This window comes from Bos indicus, chromosome 29 (assembly GCF_029378745.1).
Source record: "Bos indicus isolate NIAB-ARS_2022 breed Sahiwal x Tharparkar chromosome 29, NIAB-ARS_B.indTharparkar_mat_pri_1.0, whole genome shotgun sequence".
NCBI classification, from domain to species: domain Eukaryota; kingdom Metazoa; phylum Chordata; class Mammalia; order Artiodactyla; family Bovidae; genus Bos; species Bos indicus.
The window spans coordinates 40768698-40786992 of record NC_091788.1 but is presented as its reverse complement, the minus strand read 5'-3'; the positions used below and the strand labels follow the sequence as shown (position 1 = coordinate 40786992).

The 18295-nt window shown below is 47.1% G+C and overlaps 1 protein-coding gene and 1 long non-coding RNA gene across 2 annotated transcripts in view; one reads left to right on the top strand and one right to left on the bottom strand.

Moving 5' to 3' along the window:
- FADS1 (fatty acid desaturase 1) overlaps window positions 1-18295 on the top strand; it is a 107031-nt gene that overhangs the window by 16902 nt on the left and 71834 nt on the right. The gene's annotated exons all lie outside the window — the stretch shown is intronic.
- LOC139180784 (uncharacterized) overlaps window positions 13170-18295 on the bottom strand; it is a 63119-nt gene continuing 57993 nt past the window's right edge. Inside the window, exons 3-4 of the long non-coding RNA XR_011565034.1 lie at window positions 15591-15671; window positions 13170-13591 (exon numbers count right to left, since the gene is read on the bottom strand). This is a non-coding gene — a long non-coding RNA (uncharacterized lncRNA). The remainder of the gene's footprint in view (window positions 13592-15590; window positions 15672-18295) is intronic.

The following is an 18295-nucleotide window of genomic DNA, read 5'->3' as shown; positions in this document are numbered from 1 at the left end:
TGACCTCTGTCAGGTTAGGGCATGCAAAGGGCTCTCAAGTGCACAAAAGCCCTTAGTCCAGTGCCTTCCTCCTCCTCCTCCTCACTCCTAAGGTAGCTACTGTGACTCCATCTTTGCAGAAGAGGACTCCAATGCTCAGGAAGATGACAGACCTTCAACCAGCAGATACTAAACAGAGTCTGCCCCCACCAAGGCTTCTGGAATCTGATCTGAAAAGTCACCAGCGAGTGCGGTCACCCCTTCTCGGCCTTCTGAGAGGCATCTGGCAGGCTGACATCCCCTCCCTCCCGCCAGGCCATGTCCCTTGGCTCTTAGACAAGACGCGGTCCTGATTCTACTACTGAGCCACCCCTTCTTTTATCTCTTCTGTTTATTTCTCTTGCTCTTCCTCCCCACTAAATGTTATTGGCCCTTGACTCAGTATTTTCAAGCACCACATCTAGGGTGACTCCACCTCTCAAATCTATGTCCATGTAACTCCTGAGGCATGCAAAACTAACCATCCCACTACCCCAGGTAACCTCCCTGAGTCCAGAGACAGGCCTGCCCAGGTGTGTTTCCTGGGCGTACTCAGGTCTAACCTTCACTGTTTCTGGTATAGAGCTGAATTTGTCCTCTTCCGTTCCCAAAGCCCTTCCTTTGAACACATCCATTTCTATTAATGGTACCACTCCTCTTCCTGTCATTCCATCAGAATTCTAGAGTGACTTTCACTTCTCTTGCTTCCCACTCTTGCAAAAAAGTTGTTATTGGGGATCTCCCTGGTGGTTCGGTAGTTAAGACTCCCTGGTGCCAATGCAAGGGGTTCAGGTTGGATCCCTAGTCAAGGAACTAAGATCCCACATACCCTAAGGCACAGCCAAAAGACTAAAAACAAAAAGGTTGTGTTCGACAGATTCTACCTCCATCACTGTTTCCCATCAGCCCCTCTTGTTCTGATGCCGCTGCTGCTGCTCTCATTGAAGGTCCTCCAAAACCCCCAGCTACTGATGTACTGCTGCAGTGCCCTTTGGCTCAGCCTGGCTCTTACTGGGACTTATGCCCAAACACTTTCCATGGTTTCACAATGCCCTACCCAGTGAATCAGCCAGGGATGAGGCAAGGAAGGAAAGGACATAAATGGCAGTAATGTTTCCTGAAGATGTTGTTCTTGCCCAGACCTCCAGCTCAAAAGGCTAAAAAAATACAGGATGTCATCAGTGATGAGGGGAAATGACCTATCTCTGTGCCAAATCATAGTAGAAACATCCTCTGTCATTCTGATCATGAGGCCAACTAATGACTAAGGAGGTGGGTGTCTTACTGCAAAAAAGCTGCTTCTTGTTAGCCTGCAGATTGAAAGAGGATGAACAAAAAATAATAAAGTTTCGGCTAGGGGGAAGCACTGAGTCCTGGAATAAGAACCAAAATAGGAGGAGCCTCCTGGAGACCTAAAGAGGAGATCGAACACTATATATATATGTATATATATATATATATATATATATATACATATATATACATATATATATATAAAAACAAGGGTGACTCTACCTGGTGGGGAACCAGGGTAAGAACGAAGGGGTGATGCTCAGTCTAGAATACCTGGGAATCTAGTATCCTTACTGCTCATTCTAACATCAGATATAAACATGCATTTTTACAGAGCATCAGAGTTAGGGAAGGACAGTGACATGAGCCATGGATCAGACCCCAGAGAATACCCATATTACAAAGCCCAGATTCTAGCGCAAGCTCAGGCCCCTGTTGGCTGTGTGACCCTCCTTGACCAGGTCACTTTATCCCTCTGAGCCTGTCTCTTCATCTGTTAAATGTAGGTAATACCTGCCTCACAGGATCATGAAGATATAATCAGACAAATACAATAAAAACTAAAAACACTTGACCATCTATGAAGTAATATACACGATATAAGGGACTTATGATTCTTGTTCTTTCTACTGTTTCGTCTCAGTGGTGCTGGAGCTTGCCTGCTTTTGCCACTGTTTGTTTCTTTGACTGTCAGGACCAATAAGGAACATTTCTTGAACATTTCCTATGCACAAAGCTCTGCTAAATTATTTAAACACAGGATTTGTTTTACTCTTCATAGCAGTCCTACAAGGACGACTAAGGACACTAAGGCTCAGAGAGGTTAAGTAGCTTGCCGAAGGTTCCACAAGCAGGGATGGAAAATATATCTGATTCTGTAGCCCATGCCCTTCCCATCATGCACTCCTTGGTGAGTGTCTATAAACGCTAAAGGGTAAAACCTAAAACCGTTCAGTCATTCATTCATGCAACAGCTGTTGATCGAGTGCCCACTCACACCAGGCTCAACAGAAACAAGGTGGCCAAAGTCAGTGGATAGAGCAGTCCTTGCGGGAGGAAGAGCTGCTCTGGGAACCTTGGGCCTGTGGCCAAGTTTGCTAACTTCAAGTACATTTGGTCATTTCTTTATTTTCCAGGAAAGAACCATTTTTTCCCCAATATTTATTTGGATGTGCGAGATCTTAGTTATGGCACATGAGATTTTTAGTTTTGGCAAGTGAACTCTTTTTTGCAGCATGTAGGATCCAGTTCCCTGACCAGGGATCCCACCTGGGTCCTCTGGATCAGGAGAGTAGAGTCTTCCAGGGAAGCTCCTACATTTGGTCATTTCAGAATGTCACAGTTTTTAGAGCTGGGAGAGCCTCATTAGATCACCAAGACGGCTAAGGCCCAGCAAGCCTGAAGGCCTTGAACCAAGGCTGTGTGGCAAACTAGTGGAAAATAGGAAGACTGGAAGCTCAGGTTTTCTGAAAGATCAAAGCTCTTTCATCAGCGATCTAGTTATGGACAGCAAACAAGACAGATTCACATGGCAAGACTTCATCCAACACAACAAAACATGTATGTGTGTTTGAGCAGGAGGCTGATGGGGTCTCAGAGCTCCAAAGGGTCTCAGAGCCTGTATCCTGAAGGTTCCTCCTGCCTCGCCCTTGGTCACATCTCTGTCCTGTCTTCTCACCTTGTAGAGACCCAGGGTTCATAGGCTCCAATCTGCTGGGACTTACAGGCCCTGGCAAGCTAGTCTCCAGCTACCATCCCCACTCATAGTCTTTGGTTTGCCAGACAGCTGACTCACATACTTGTGCCCGAACATGGGGTGACCTTTGGAGGGAACATCCTGACAACTGAACATGCCCTTACTGTCCCCATTTTACAGTTGGGGGAATCAGAACTCAATGAAGTTAAGTAATTCACATAGGTGGGATTTGACCTTTAGGTCTAATTATAAAGTACAAGCTCTTTCCAAACTAACAATTGATTAACCCTTTGGATGCTCTGTTAAAAGAGAGGAAAAGGAAAAGATAGATACCATTAGATATCCCTTATATGTAGAATCTAAAATATGACACAAATAAACTTATCTACAAAACAGGAACAGACTCATAGACAGAGAACAGACTTGCGGTTACCAAGGGGGCACAGGGTGTGGGGGAGGGTTGGGTTGGGAGTTTGGGATCAGCAGACACAAATTATTGTATATCGAATGGATAAACAACCAGGTTCTACTGTGTACCACAGGGAACTCTGCTCAATGCCGTGTGGCAGCCTGGATGGGAGGGGAGTTTGGGGGAGGATACATGTGTATGTATGGATGGATCACTTTGCTGTGCGCCTGAAACTATCACAATATTGTCAATCAGCTATATTACAATACAAGATGAAAAGTTTTTTTAGAAATTCTAGAATATCAAAATAGGAGGAGCTTCCTGGAGATGTGAAGAGGAGACCGAACATAATGTATATAAAAACAAGGCTGGACTACCCTGGTGGTCCAGTGGACAAGAATCCACCTGCCAAGGCAGAGAACATGGGTTCGATCCAGGCCAGGAAAATATCACTGCTGCAGGGCAACTAAGCCTGTGCGCCACAAGTACTGAGCATGTGCTCTAGAGCCTGTGCTCCGAGACAAGGGAAGCCACCGCGGTGAGAAGCCCAAGCACCGCAACTAGAGGGTAGCCCCTGCTCGCCGGAAAGAAGACCCAGAGCAGCTAAAAAGAAAATATATTTTTTAAAAAACCAAACAAGGGTGACTATCTGGTGGGGAACTGGTGTAAGAATGAATGGGTGATGCTTAGTCTAGAATACTTGGGAATCCAGTATTCTTATTTCTCATTCTAACGTCAGATGTGATTATAATGCATTTTCACAGAGCATCCAGGTCAGGGAAGGATACTGACGTGGACCATGGGCCAGACCCCAGAGAATATGGGTATTACAAGGCCCAGAGTCTAGTCCAAGCTCTGATCCCCTCTGTCTGTGTGACCCTCCTTGACCAGGTAGGTCACTTTATTCCTCTGAGCCTGTCCCTTCTGAAAAATGGAGGTAAACCCTACCTCACAGGATTCTGAAGATACGATCAGACAAATACAGCAAAACTAACACTTGACCATCTATGATGAAATACACACAGTGTAAGGGACGATTATTGCCATTTCTACCATTTCATCTCAGTTGTTCTGGGGCTTGTGTGCTCTTGCCACTGTTTCTTTGACTGTCAGGACTGATAAGGAACGTTTCCTGAGCATTTCCTATGCACCAAACACTATGTTAAATTCTTTAAATCCATTACCCATATGAAGCCTCATAACAATCCTACAAGGACTAATAAGGACACTAAGGCTCAGAGAGGTTAAGTAGCTTGCCCAGGGTCCCCAGCTTACAAGCTTAAAAGCAGAGTTGGACTATGGCTGCTTCTGTAGCCCAAGCACTTTCCACCAAATTGTCCTCCTCAGTAAGAGTAGTGTCTAAATGCTAAATGGTAAAAACAAAAACCGTTCATTCATTCATGCCACAGCTGTTGATCAAGGGCCCACTCATACCAGGCTCAACAGGAACAAGGTGGCCAAAGTCAGTGGATGGAGCAGCCCTCCTGGGAAGAAGAGCTGCTCTGGGGACCCTGGGTTCGCTGCCAAGTTTACTAAGTTCAAGTGCATTTGCTCATTCCAGAATGTCATAGTTTTTACAGCTAGGACAACCTCATTAGGTCACCAAGATGGCTAAGGCCCAGCAAGCCTGAAGGCTTTGAACCAAGGCTGTGTGGCAAACTAGTGGAAAAAAGAAAGACTGGAAGCTCAAGTTCTGACTCAAAGATCACAGCTCCTTCATCGGTGATCTAGTTATGGACAGCAAACATGACAGATTTACATGGCAAGACCTCATCCAACATGACAAAACATACATGTGTGTTTGAACAGGAGGCTGATGGGGTCTCAGAGCTCCAGAGGGTCTCAGAGCCTGGATCCTGAAGGTTCCTCCTGCCTTTCCCTTGGCCACATCTATGTCCTCTCTTCTCACCTTGTAGAGACCCAGGGTTCATAGGCTTCAATCTGCTGGGACTTACAGGTCCTGGCAGGCTAGGCTCCAGCTAACACCAGTACTCGCTTGTGCCCAAACATGGAGTAACCTAAGGAAGGGAAAGTCCTGAGAACTGAACATGCCTTTACTGGCCCCATTTTACAGTTGCAGAAATTGGAGCTCTGTGAAGTTGTAATTCACGTAACTGGGATTTGAACATTAGGTCTAATTGCAAACTATAAGTTCTTTCCAAACTAGCAATTGATTAACCTTTTGGATGCTTGGCTTTCCCATTTGCAAAAACAGAGATTTGACAAACCTAGATAGCCTACTAAGAAGCAGCAGACAAAGGTCTGTATAGTCAAAGCTATGGTTTTTCCAGTAGTCATGTATGGATGTGAAAGTTGGATGCTTTCGAACTGTGGTGTTGGAGAAGGTTCTTGAGAGTCCCTTGGACAGCAAGGAGATCAAACCAGACAATCTTAAAAGGAAATCAACCTGACTACTCATTGGAAGGACTGATGCTGAAACTGGAATACCAATACTTTGGCCACCTGATATAAAGATCCAATTCATTGGAAAAGACCCTGATGCTGGGAAAGACTGAAGACCAAAGGGTAAGGGGGTGTCAGAGGATGACATGGTTAAACAGCATCAACGACTTCAATGGACAGGAATCTGAGCAAACTCTGGGAGATAGTGAAGGACAGAGGAGACTGGTGTGAGCAGTCCACGGGGTCACAAAAAGGCAGACACAACTTGGTGACTAAACAGCAGCAAACAAAAAACAAAGATACATACACACAGTGCTCGCTTCCGGGGGCTGCAATCAATGAATAGAAAAGCACTTTGAATTGTTACAGATGCTGATGAAATGATACTGAAGCATATCTATGTATGTGAAGTGAAGTGAAAGTCACTCACTCGTCTCTGACTCTTTGAGACCCCATGGACTTAGACCATAGAATCCTCCAGGCCAGAATACCGGAGTGGGTAGTTTTTCCCTTCTCCAGGGGATCTTCCCAACTCAGGGATCGAACCCAAGTCTCCCACCTTGCTCAGCTGGATTCTTTACCAGCTGAGTCACAAGGTATAGATAGAATGTTTACACCTCTCTATAAGTTTGGAGCCCATCTTTGCATGAAATGTTCCCTTGGTATCTCTAATTTTCTTGAAGAGATCTCTAGTCTTCCCCGTTCTGTTGTTTTCCTCTATTTCTTTGCACTGATCACTGAAGAAGGCTTTCTTATCTCTTCTTGCTATTCTTTGGAACTCTGCATTTAGATGCTTATATCCTTTCTTTTCTCCTTTGCTTTTCGCTTCTCTTCTTTTCACAGCTATTAGTAAGGCCTCCCCAGACAGCCACTTTGCTTTTTCGCATTTCTTTTCCATGGGGATGGTCTTGATCCCTGTCTCCTGTACAATGTCACGAACCCCATTCCATAGTTCATCAGTCACTCTATCTATCAGATCTAGGCCCTTACATCTATTTCTCACTTCCACTGTATAATCATAAGGGATTTGATTTAGGTCATACCTGAATGGTCTAGTGGTTTTCCCTACTTTCTTCAATTTAAGTCTGAATTTGGTAATAATGAGTTCATGATCTGAGCCACAGTCAGCTCCTGGTCTTGTTTTTGCTGACTGTATACAGCTTCTCCATCTTTGGCTGTGAAGAATACAATCAATCTGATTTCGGTGTTGACCATCTGGGGATGTCCATGTGTAGAGTCTTCTCTTGTGTTGTTGGAAGAAGGTGTTTGCTATGACCAGTGTATTTTCTTGGCAAAACTCTATTAGTCTTTGCCCTGCTTCATTCCGTATTCCAAGGCCAAATTTGCCTGTTACTCCAGGTGTTTCTTGACTTCCTACTTTTGCATTCCAGTCCCTATAATGAAAAGGATATCTTTTTTGGGTGTTAGTTCTAAAAGGTCTTGTAGGTGTTCATAGAACCGTTCAACTTCAGCTTCTTCAGCATTACTGGTTGGGGCATAGACTTGGATTACTGTGATATTGAATGGTTTGCCTTGGCAATGAACAGAGATCATTTTGTCGTTTTTGAGATTGCATCCAAGTACTGCATTTCAGACTCTTTTGTTGACCATGATGGCTACTCCATTTCTTCTGAGGGATTCCTGCCCACAGGAGTAGATATCATGGTCTTCTGAGTTAAATTCACCCATTCCAGTCCATTTTAGTTCGCTGACTCCTAGAATGTCAACATTCACTCTTGCCATCTCTTGTTTGACCACTTCCAATTTGCCTTGATTCATGGACCCGACATTCCAGGTTCCTGTGCAATATTGCTCTTTACAGCATTGGACCTTGCTTCTATCACCAGTCACATCCACAGCTGGGTATTGTTTTTGCTTTGGCTCCATCCCTTCATTCTTTCTGGAGTTATTTCTCCACTGATCTCCAGTAGCATATTGGGCACCTACTGACCTGGGGAGTTCCTCTTTCAGTATCCTATCATTTTGCCTTTTCATACTGTTCATGGGGTTCTCAAGGCAAGAATACTGAAGTGGTTTGCCATTCCCTTCTCCAGTGGACCACATTCTGTCAGATCTCTCCACCATGACCCGCCCATCTTGGGTTGCCCCACGGGCATGGCTTAGTTTCATTGAGTTAGACAAGGCTGTGGTCCTAGTGTGATTAATTGACTAGTTTTGAGTATGGTTTTAGTGTGTCTGCCCTCTGATGCCCTCTTGCAACACCTACGTCTTACTTGGGTTTCTCTTACCTTGGGTGTGGGATATCTCTTCATGGCTGCTCCAACAAAGCGCAGCGGTTGCTCCTTACCTTGGACAAGGGGTATCTCCTCACCACTGCCCTTCCTGACCTTCAACGTGGGATAGCTCCTCTAGGCCCTTCTGTGCCCTCGCAGCCACCGCTCGTTGGACGTGGGGTTGGTCCTCCCGGCCGCCACCCCTGGCCTCGGACGTGCGGTAGCTCCTCCTGGCAGCTGCCACTGGCATGGTCTTGGGTAGCTCCTCCCAGCCGCCGCCCCTGACCTCGGTCTTGGGTAGCTCCTCTCGGCCGCCACCCCTGACCTCGGACTTGGGTAGCTCTTCTTGGCCGTTCCCGCGCCGTTGCAGCCTGGCACTCTCGGCCACTGCCCCTGACCTCGGACGTGGGGTAACTCCTCTTGGCCGCCGCCCTTTGGTCATGGGGTCCTCCCGGCTTCTGCCCCTGACCTCGGACGTGGGGTAGCTCTTCTCGGAGGCACTTTAGTGCGCCGGTCGCAGCCACCCGCGCTTCAGTGCCCCGGCTTTTCATGCAAAGATGGGCTCAATAAAGGACAGAAATGGTATGGACCTAACAGAAGCAGAGGATATCAGAAGAGGTGGCAAGAATACACAGAAGAACTGTACAAAAAAGATCTTCACAACCCAGATAATCACAATGGTGTGATCACTGACCTAGAGCCAGACATCCTGGAATGTGAAGTCAAGTGGGCCTTAGAAAGCATCACTACGAACAAAGCTAGGGAGGTGATGGAATTCCAGTTGAGCTATTTCAAATCCTGAAAGATGATGCTGTGAAAGTGCTTTACTCAATATACCAGCAAATTTGGAAAACTCAGCAGTGGCCACAGGACTAGAAAAGGTCAGTTTTCATTCCAATCCCAAAGAAAGGCAATGCCAAAGAATGCTCAAACTACTGCACAATTGCACTCATCTCACACACTAGTCAAGTAATGCTCAAAATTCTCCAAGTTCAGGCTTCAGCAATACGTGAACCGTGAACTTCCTGATGTTCAAGCTGGTTTTAGAAAAGGCAGAGGAACAAGAGATCAAATTGCCAACATCTGCTGGATCATCAAAAAAGCAAGAGAGTTCCAGAAAAACATCTATGTCTGCTTTATTGACTATGCCAAAGCCTTTGACTGTGTGGATCACAATAAACTGTGGAAAATTCTGAAAGAGATGGGAATACCAGACCACCTGATCTGCCTCTTGAGAAATCTGTATGCAGGTCAGGAAGCAACAGTTAGAACTGGACATGGAACAACAGATTGGTTCCAAATAGGAAAGGGAATACGTCAAGGCTGTATATTGTCACCCTGTTTATTTAACTTCTATGCAGAGTACATCATGAGAGACGCTAGACTGGAAGAAACACAAGCTGGAATCAAGATTGCCGGGAGAAATATCAATAACCTCATATATGCAGATGATACCACCCTTATGGCAGAAAGTGAAGAGGAACTAAAAAGCCTCTTGATTGAAAGTGAAAGTGGAGAGTGAAAAAGTTGGCTTAAAGCTCAACATTCAGAAAACAAAGATCATGGCATCCGGTCCTATCACTTCATGGCAAATAGATGGGGAAACAGTGGAAACAGTGTCAGACTTTATATTTTTGGGCTCCAAAATCACTACAGATGGTGACTGCAGCCATGAAATTAAAAGACGCTTACTCCTTGGAAGGAAAGTTATGACCAACCTAGACAGCATATTGAAAAGCAGAGACATTCCTTTGCCAACAAAGGTCCGTCTAGTCAAGGCTATGGTTTTCTCTGTGGTCATGTATGGATGTGAGAGTTGGACTGTGAAGAAGACCAAGCACCGAAGAATTGATGCTTTTGAACTGTGGTGTTGGAGAAGACTCTTGAGAGTCCCTTGGACTGCAAGGAGATCCAACCAGTCCATTCTGAAGGAGATCAGCCCTGGGATTTCTTTGGAAGGAATGATGCTAAAGCTGAAACTCCAGTACTTTGGCCACCTCATGCGAAGAGTTGACTCATTGGAGAAGACTCTGATGCTGGGAGGGATTGCGGGCAAGAGGAGAAGGGGACGACAGAGGATGAGATGGCTGGATGGCATCACCGACTCGATGGACGTGAGTCTGAGTGAACTCCGGGAGTTGGTGATGGACAAGGAAGCCTGGCGTGCTGTGATTCATGGGATCGCAAAGAGTAGGAAAGGACTGAGCAACTGAACTGAACTGATAAAGTTCGAGGCAATTCAGCATCATTAATAATATAATTGGGAGATTGCTGAATCAGTACTACAATTTAGATATTTGGCTTCTAATCCAAGGGCTCCTTGCCAAAGAGGCCAGCAGAACTGGGCAGAAATGCTGCTAGTGTTCTCCAGGGCTCTCTTCCCACGACTGCTGTCAGGTTTGATAGATGGCCTCACAGTTCAGCTTCTGAGTGACTTACTCTGAGAGGCTTCAGTTCCGTTCAGTCGCTCAGTTTCCCTTCATCCTGCCCTGCAGCCCAGGGAAGCATTCTGTGTTCCCCTAGCAGGGCCACGCGTGAACTTCAGTCTTCCTGGTCCCTGCTCCTCTCCTGGACAGACTGCCACCACCCACCCCCAGCCTTGCGGGTGGGTTAGTCGCTCAGTCATGTCAGCCTCTGGCCCCAGTGCTGGGCTGGGCAGCCAGGGCCCCCTTCAAAAGTGAGTGTGGTAGAGGGGAGAGCCCTGCTCTCTGCTAGGACACATTCCTGCATGGCCTTTGAGCTGCCTGCTATGTGCCCCTGGACAAGTCACTTCTTTCTTTCACTCGGCATTTCTAGGTGTGGTGGGACTTTGAAGTGTTCGCCTTAGCTAAGGCAAACTCCCTTTCCTGGAATTCCCCTCCCTGTGGGGCGGCCAGGAGAGACAGGTGTGCAGGACTTGAGGGTGCAGGGGAAGCACAGCCCTTTTGTGTTCTGAGGATGGAGCAGGGAGGACAGAGGCGGGGCGGCTCAGGGACACTTGTCAGTGGTGGGGCAGCCCCTGAGCCCACAGCCCCTGCACCCTGGGCTGGGAGTGTGTGCCTCTGGGGTGTGGGGCCCCAGCTGGTCCCGAGGGTCACCACAACATGGAGATCACAGGTGGTGAGAGCTCTTCCAGTCTGTCCCTCATCCTCCCCACTCTGTGTCCATCTTCCCTCCTGAACTGGCCCCGCGGAGATGCAGGGAGGACACCTTACCCAGACAGCAGAACCAGGCCACCAGTGTGGGAACTTGGACCCCAGATCAGACCCGGACTCTGGCTCTTAGCGTATTCTGTGACAGGGACCCTTCCAGACAATGGAAATAAGAAAACAAATGTCAGCCCCATTTACGGTCTGGATCCCCCATTGGTACGATGAGAGGAGAGGTTAAATGATCTTTAAGATCTCAGCTGGAGAAGGAAATGGCACCCCACTCCAGTATTCTTGTCTGGAGAATCTCATGAACAGAGGAGCCTGGCGGGCTACGTGGGGGCTACATGGGGTCGCAAAGAGTCGAACACGACTGAAGCGACTGAGAACGCAAGATCCCAACTGCTCCACCAAATCTCTGATCAGAAGAGCCCCCAGCGAAGGTACTTGCAGCCACTCACTGTACATCCCATGGACTTATGGAGCCATTCCCCTGGGACAGGGCTCGGTAGATGAGAAGCACCCGGGAGTCAAGCTTTATGTTGCCAAGGTTGTGTCTGCCCAGGGTTGAAAGAAAGACCTTTGAGCTCTGTCCACTGTTAGCTCAGCCAATCAACCACGTATTGATTTTTCTTTAATCCTGAGGTCAAAGACCTTCCATGCTGTGTGTGGGAGGTGGGAGGCACACATCCAACTATTGATGGTGAAGGACCAGCGTTCCAAAACTAATTTCTAATCCATCACAGATCTATGCTTTCATAAAATACAATAAAAATGAATCATTAGAGTAATGAAAGCCAAGACACCCAGTATCCAGGAGGAGAATGCTTTAGAATTAGAGAGGAGTGAGTGAAGTCAGTCAGTCGTGTCTGACTCTTTGCGACCCCATGGACTGTGGCCTACCAGGCTCCTCCATCCATGGAATTTTCAGGCAAGAGTAGTGGAGTGGGTTGCCACTTCCTTCTCCAGGGGATCTTCCCAACCCAGGGATTGAACCCAGGTCCCCTGCATTGCAGGCAGACGCTTTATCATCTGAGCCACCAGGGAAGTTCCTGAATTAGAGATAGTAGGCACAAAATTCTTCCATCAAATTGCTATAAACATCTATAAATTGTTGCTGTTCTTGTTTAGTTGCTAAGTTGTTTCTGCCTCTTTTGCAACTCCGTGGACTGTAGCCCACCAGGTACCTTCATCCATGGGATTTCCCAAGCAAGAATACTGGAGCAGTTTGCCATTTCCTTCTCAGGGGATTGTCCGGACCCAGAGATCGGACCCAAAGTCTCCTGCATTTCCTACACTGGCAGGCAGGTTCTTTACCACAGAGCCACCAGGGAAGCCCAAGCATTTCTAAATGCCGGGGCATGGACAGGCAGCAAACCAAATCATGGCTGGTGAGGCTCCGGAGAGACTCAGGGCACATGACCGGTTCCCCAGTTCTCCTGGGTAGAGGCTCTTAGGGGAGGCTCCCTGCTCGTCCGGTGCAGAACAAGGAAAGGAAGCCTTGCAGTCATCACTCTATGACCTTGCTTCCAGCAGGACCTGTCCGGTCTCTGGTTTCTTACCTGTAAGACGGAACACTGTCAGAACCATAAGGGCTGACTGTGCAGACCAGCTGAGCCTGACTGGGACTTGGCTGCGGCTGGTACTGTACTGCTGCTTTTACTGATGAGTCAGTGAAAGGGCTCTGGGGAGGCTTGAGGGCAGACACGTAACTGGGGGTGTCTTGCTCAACCTGGGCTCACTTGGTTGAACAATTTTTTTTGGCTGCATCTCGTGGCATATGGGACCCTGTTTCCCAACCAGGGATTGAACGGGTGCCCCCCACATTGCGAGCACAAAGTCTTAATCACTGGACTACCAGGGAATTCCCTGAAGGATGTTTTCATGGGATCTCTTTGGGATTTAAGGTGGCCATGCAGCCACCGGCCAGGGGATACAGAGGGATGAAAAGCAGTGAAGCATGCACCTCCTTTCCATGAGACATCAGCACCCTTTGGGGCCATCAGGTCCAGCTACTTTGGGAGCATGGGAAGGTGACCTTGGGAAGCACAAGGTCTTCTGCAACACTGGGTGGTGACCAGGCAAGTTCTTTCAAGAAGCCAGAGTGGGCAGGTCAGAGAGTCACAGGAGCTACTCTCTCTGGTCCTGTAATAAGTGAAGAGGCTTTGATTTCAGCGGGGCAGGATCACTGCCAAGGAGACCAAATTTGCCTTCTTGGGGGCTGAAAAAAATCTTACTCTTTCTATATATAAACACAGATAGACAAGCACAGGGAACTCTGCTCAATACTCTATGGCAGTCTGGATGGGAGGGAAGTCTGTGGGAGAATGGCTACCTGTATATATTTGGTTAGGTCCCTTTCCTGTTCGCCTGAAACCATCACAACATTGTTAATCAGTTATTCTCCAACCTAAAAAAGTTAAAAGACAAACAAAAATAAACATAGATATACAAACAATAAGTGGACAGTCATCTATGTATTAAACTTTCTAGATGGGATATGATTTGGGGATAACTGTCTAAAACGGATCCTTAGGGGCATGAGAATTAAAAAAGGGTTTGCACATACTAACCTGGAGGGTCCAAAGTCCTGCCGTCATGTAGACAGATGCAGTGAGCTGTGGACTCCACTCAGATCTACTCACACCCAGGTCCCACTATTCGTAACGAGAAACCCCAGACTCCTGAGCACCCTGCAAACAGGGCCATCCCAGGAGCCTTCCCAAGCTGTTCCCATGTCCCCCACACTTGAGCAAAGCCTTTGCAAAGGCCTCATGCAAAGCTTTGATTCATCTACCAGCCACTCTGGCTCGCAGAGGCCTCGAGATTTCTTGCATTGTAAGAAGCCGCCAGGTCACCCTCAGGGCACTGCAGGAGAAGATTTAGGAGGTCTGGCGCAAGCTGGTTGTCTTTCACAAGCGAAGTCCCTGCTCTAATGTCAGCTTCCAGCAGGACGTTCCAGACGCATTAGCTGAATGGGGAACTCTTCCCTGCTCCCACGCTCTCCCCAGAATCCTGCCCCATGGAGAGCCTGTCTGTAGCTGCAGCATCTCCAGACTCCCTCTGGCTCCCCAGCAGAGCCTCCGACCCCTCCCTGCTCCACTCAACTTCAACCACCTTAAAATACACCCCAGTCCTTTCACCCGCCTGCTTGAGACCTTTCCCATTGCACTTAGAGTTGTCCAAATGCCCCACTTCAAGCCTGCTTGCTGGTTTTGAAAAGTCAAGTTCTTTCCCCAAGTGTTCCTCCTCTCTCCCCACCCATGTCTGGCCCAAGTCATAGCTCAGTGGGATTCTCGCCCACCTCCCCTGCACACCATCACCACCCCCGCATTGCCCCTTAGCCTCGACCACCCTGTTTCCTTCATAGCAGCTGTCACACTTCATTGACTGGGTTATTGCTTTTCTTCCCACTAGACTGGAAGCTTCCTGAGAGCAGGGACCAGGTCCTTTGGCCCCCCCTACTGTGTGTGTCCCCCCTCTCAGAGTGCCTGGTGTATCATAGGCTTCATTGATTATTGAGCGAGTGAACGCGTGGAACAGGCGACCACCAGGCTGTAAGAAGCAGGCTGGTGTGAACACACACTGGAAGACTGTCTCCCTCTGGGCCACCCGCCCACACTCAAGCCCAGCACTGCTATTAAGGATTCACGTGGGCAGGTGACTGAAGAAGAGGCTAAAGCAATATTCTCTGGGGGATAGGGCCTGAGTTGAAACAGGAGGGAGGAGAGCAGGACAAACCCTTTGAAAGAAGGACATAACCAAGGACACGACATAAACGGATTAGAATCAAATGGGTCCAAGATGGCAGACAAGTCAACTTGGACTAGACCTTGATCCTCAGGGCACACTCACTGTAACACATCAGCAAAGTAAATGGCACACTCACAGGCACCATGACAGTTCCAAGGCTGACCATCAAAGGCTAAAAAGTGAGAGGTGACCCAGTTCCTGGAAATCTCCACCCCTTCCCTAAAATAGTTGGAATTATTCTCCCACTCTTTAGTTTATGAAAGTCTCAGTCCATTAAAATGAACATCACCCTATTTCAGAGCTCTATCACCTTCTGAGATGGCCCACACTCTGTCTGTGGAATGTGTTTCTATTTAAATATATCCACTTCTTACCCACCATTTTGTCTCTCTCTGAATTCTTTCTGCAATGAGACATCAAGAACCAGAGCTTCATTAAGTCCTGAAACCAGGTGTGTGATTTCATTTGGAAGACCATGGATTTGGGCTAGATTCAAGTCCTGGCTGCATAGGTTCAAGTCTCAGTCAGCGTTTTGGCTGAGTTCAAGTCCCAATTTGAGGTACATGGTTTTAGAATGACCCTGGGAGAGATCACCCTTCTGGTCAATCACAAAGCCTATTGATAATTAACCTAAGAGATAAATTACAAATTCTTACCTCCTCCCCAGGAGACCTGGTCGATAAGCTGATAGGAAAGTGATTCCTCTTCTGTCTGTTCCAGTGAAAGTGTCCCCAGAACTGGACAGGGAAGGAAGAGGAGGCTGGGTCACCATGCTTTTTCCAGCACCAGCAATGTTATGTTAGCAACACCCACACCCTGCAATGTCCTCTTTCAAGACATTGTCCTACCTTTCACGACATTGTCACAACTTTTGCCCCATCTCCATGGACAGTATCCCCCCAACCTGACTCGTGCATGCATGCTCAGTCATGTCTGACACTTTGTGACCCTGCTAAACTCCTATGTCCATGGAATTTTCCAGACAGGAATACTGGAGCAGGTTGTTGTTTCCTATTCCAGGGGAGCTTCCTGACCCAGGGATCGAACCCGAGTCTCCTGCATCTCCTGCATTGGCAGGTGGGCTCTTTACCACAGCACCACCTGGGAAGTCCCACAGCCTGATTCCGTCACGCTAATTCATTGTGCTCTTAGCAATACCAGTGGGTTTCTATTTTCAAGGAATTTTCATGTCTTTGATCTCCCTGATTCAGCCAACCTAATGCTGTGATGTGCCAAACTGATCACCTCTGCAGCGCTCTGGGGAAGGAACTAGACGAACAGCCAATAGTTAGTATACACTAGAAATATGCTGAGTGCCTTCCATGTATTATTTCACAAATGAGTCACTACCTGTGAAGTAGGTTTTTTAATTTATGCTTTATAGAGGAGGAAATGTAGACTCGGAAGCAATAAACAATGTACTCCAAACCACAAAAGCACTAACTGAAAACCCATTAAGAGGTCTTCATCAGACTCTGTTGTTCAATCCTAAGGATATGTGATAAGGATCTGTATAAATTTAGACTTCCTCTAATCCATGTTCTGCTTTATTGACTATGCCAAAGCCTTTGACTGTGAGAATCACAATAAACTGTGGAAAATTCTGAAAGAGATGGGAATACCAGACCACCTGACCTGCCTCTTGAGAAATCTGTATGCAGGTCAGGAAGCAACAGTTAAAACTGGACATGGAACAACAGACTGGTTCCAAATAGGAAAAGGAGTTTGTCAAGGCTGTATATTGTCACCCTGTTTATTTAACTTATATGCAGAGTACATCATGAGAAACGCTGGACTGGAAGAAACATAAGCTGGAATCAAGATTGGCAGGAGAAATATCAATAACCTCAGATATGCAGATGACACCACCCTTATGGTAGAAAGTGAAGAGGAACTAAAAAGCCTCTTGATTGAAAGTGAAAGTGGAGAGTGAAAAAGTTGGCTTAAAGCTCAACATTCAGAAAGCGAAGATCATGGCATCCGGTCCCATCGCTTCATGGGAAATAGATGGGGAAACAGTGGAAACAGTATCAGAGTTTATTTTTCTGGGCTCCAAAATCACTGCAGATGGTGATTTCTGCCATGAAATTAAAAGACGCTTACTCCTTAGAAGGAAAGTATGACCAACCTAGATAGCATGTTCAAAAGCAGAGACATTACTTTGCCAACAAATGACGGTCTAGTCAAGGCTGTGGTTTTCTCTGTGGTCATGTATGGATGTGAGAGTTGGACTGTGAAGAAAGCTGAGCGCCAAAGAATTGATGCTTTTGAACTGTGGTGTTGGAGAAGACTCTTGAGAGTCCCTTGGACTGCAAGGAGATCCAACCAGTCCATCCTAAAGGAGATCAGTCCTTGGTGTTCTTTGGAAAGACTGATGCTAAAGCTGAAACTCCAATACTTTGGCCACCTCATGCGAAGAGTTGATTCATTGGAAAAGACTCTGATGCTGGGAGGGATTGGGGGCAGGAGGAGAAGGGGACGGCAGAGGATGAGGTGGCTGGATGGCATCACCGACTCGATGGACATGAGTCTGAGTGAACTCCGGGAGTTGGTGATGGACAGGGAGGCCTGGTGTGCTGTGATTCATGGGGTTGCAAAGAGTCGGACACGACTGAGCGACTGAACTGAACTGAATTTAAATTTAAGTAACTGATGAGACTGGGGGCTACTGTATTGGGCAGTGCAGGTCTAGACATTTAAGGGCAAGGAAGACGTCAAAAGTAAATTGATTTTTCAAAAACTTGAACATAATAGATAAGCAATAAGGACCTACTATATAGCACGGGGAGCTATGCTCAATATCTCATCAGTCAGTTCAGTCGCTCAGTCGTGTCCAGCTCTTTTCAACCCCACGGACTGCAGCACGCCAGGCCTCCCTGTCCATCACTAACTCCCAGAGCTTGCTCAAACTCATGTCCATTGAGTCGGTGATGCCATCCAACCATCTCATCCTCTGTTGTCCCCTTCTCCTCCTGCCTTCAACCTTTCCCAGCATCAGGATCTTTTTCATTGAGTCAGTTCTTCACATCAGGTGGCCAAAGTATTGAATCTTCAGCTTCAGCATCTGTCCTTCCAGTGAATATTTAGGACTGATTTCCTTTAGGATTGACTGGTTTAACTAGTTTAGGATTGATCTCCTTACAATCCAAGGGACTCTCAAGAGTCTGGCCCAACACCACAGTTCAAAAGCATTAGCTCTTTGGTACTCAGCTTTCTTTATGGTCCAACTCTCATATCCATACATGATTACTGGAAAAACCATAGCTTTGACTAGATGGACTGTTGTCAGCAAAGTAATGTCTCTGCTTTTTAATACGCTGTCTAGGGTGGTCATAGCTTTTCTTCCAAGGAGCAAGCGTCT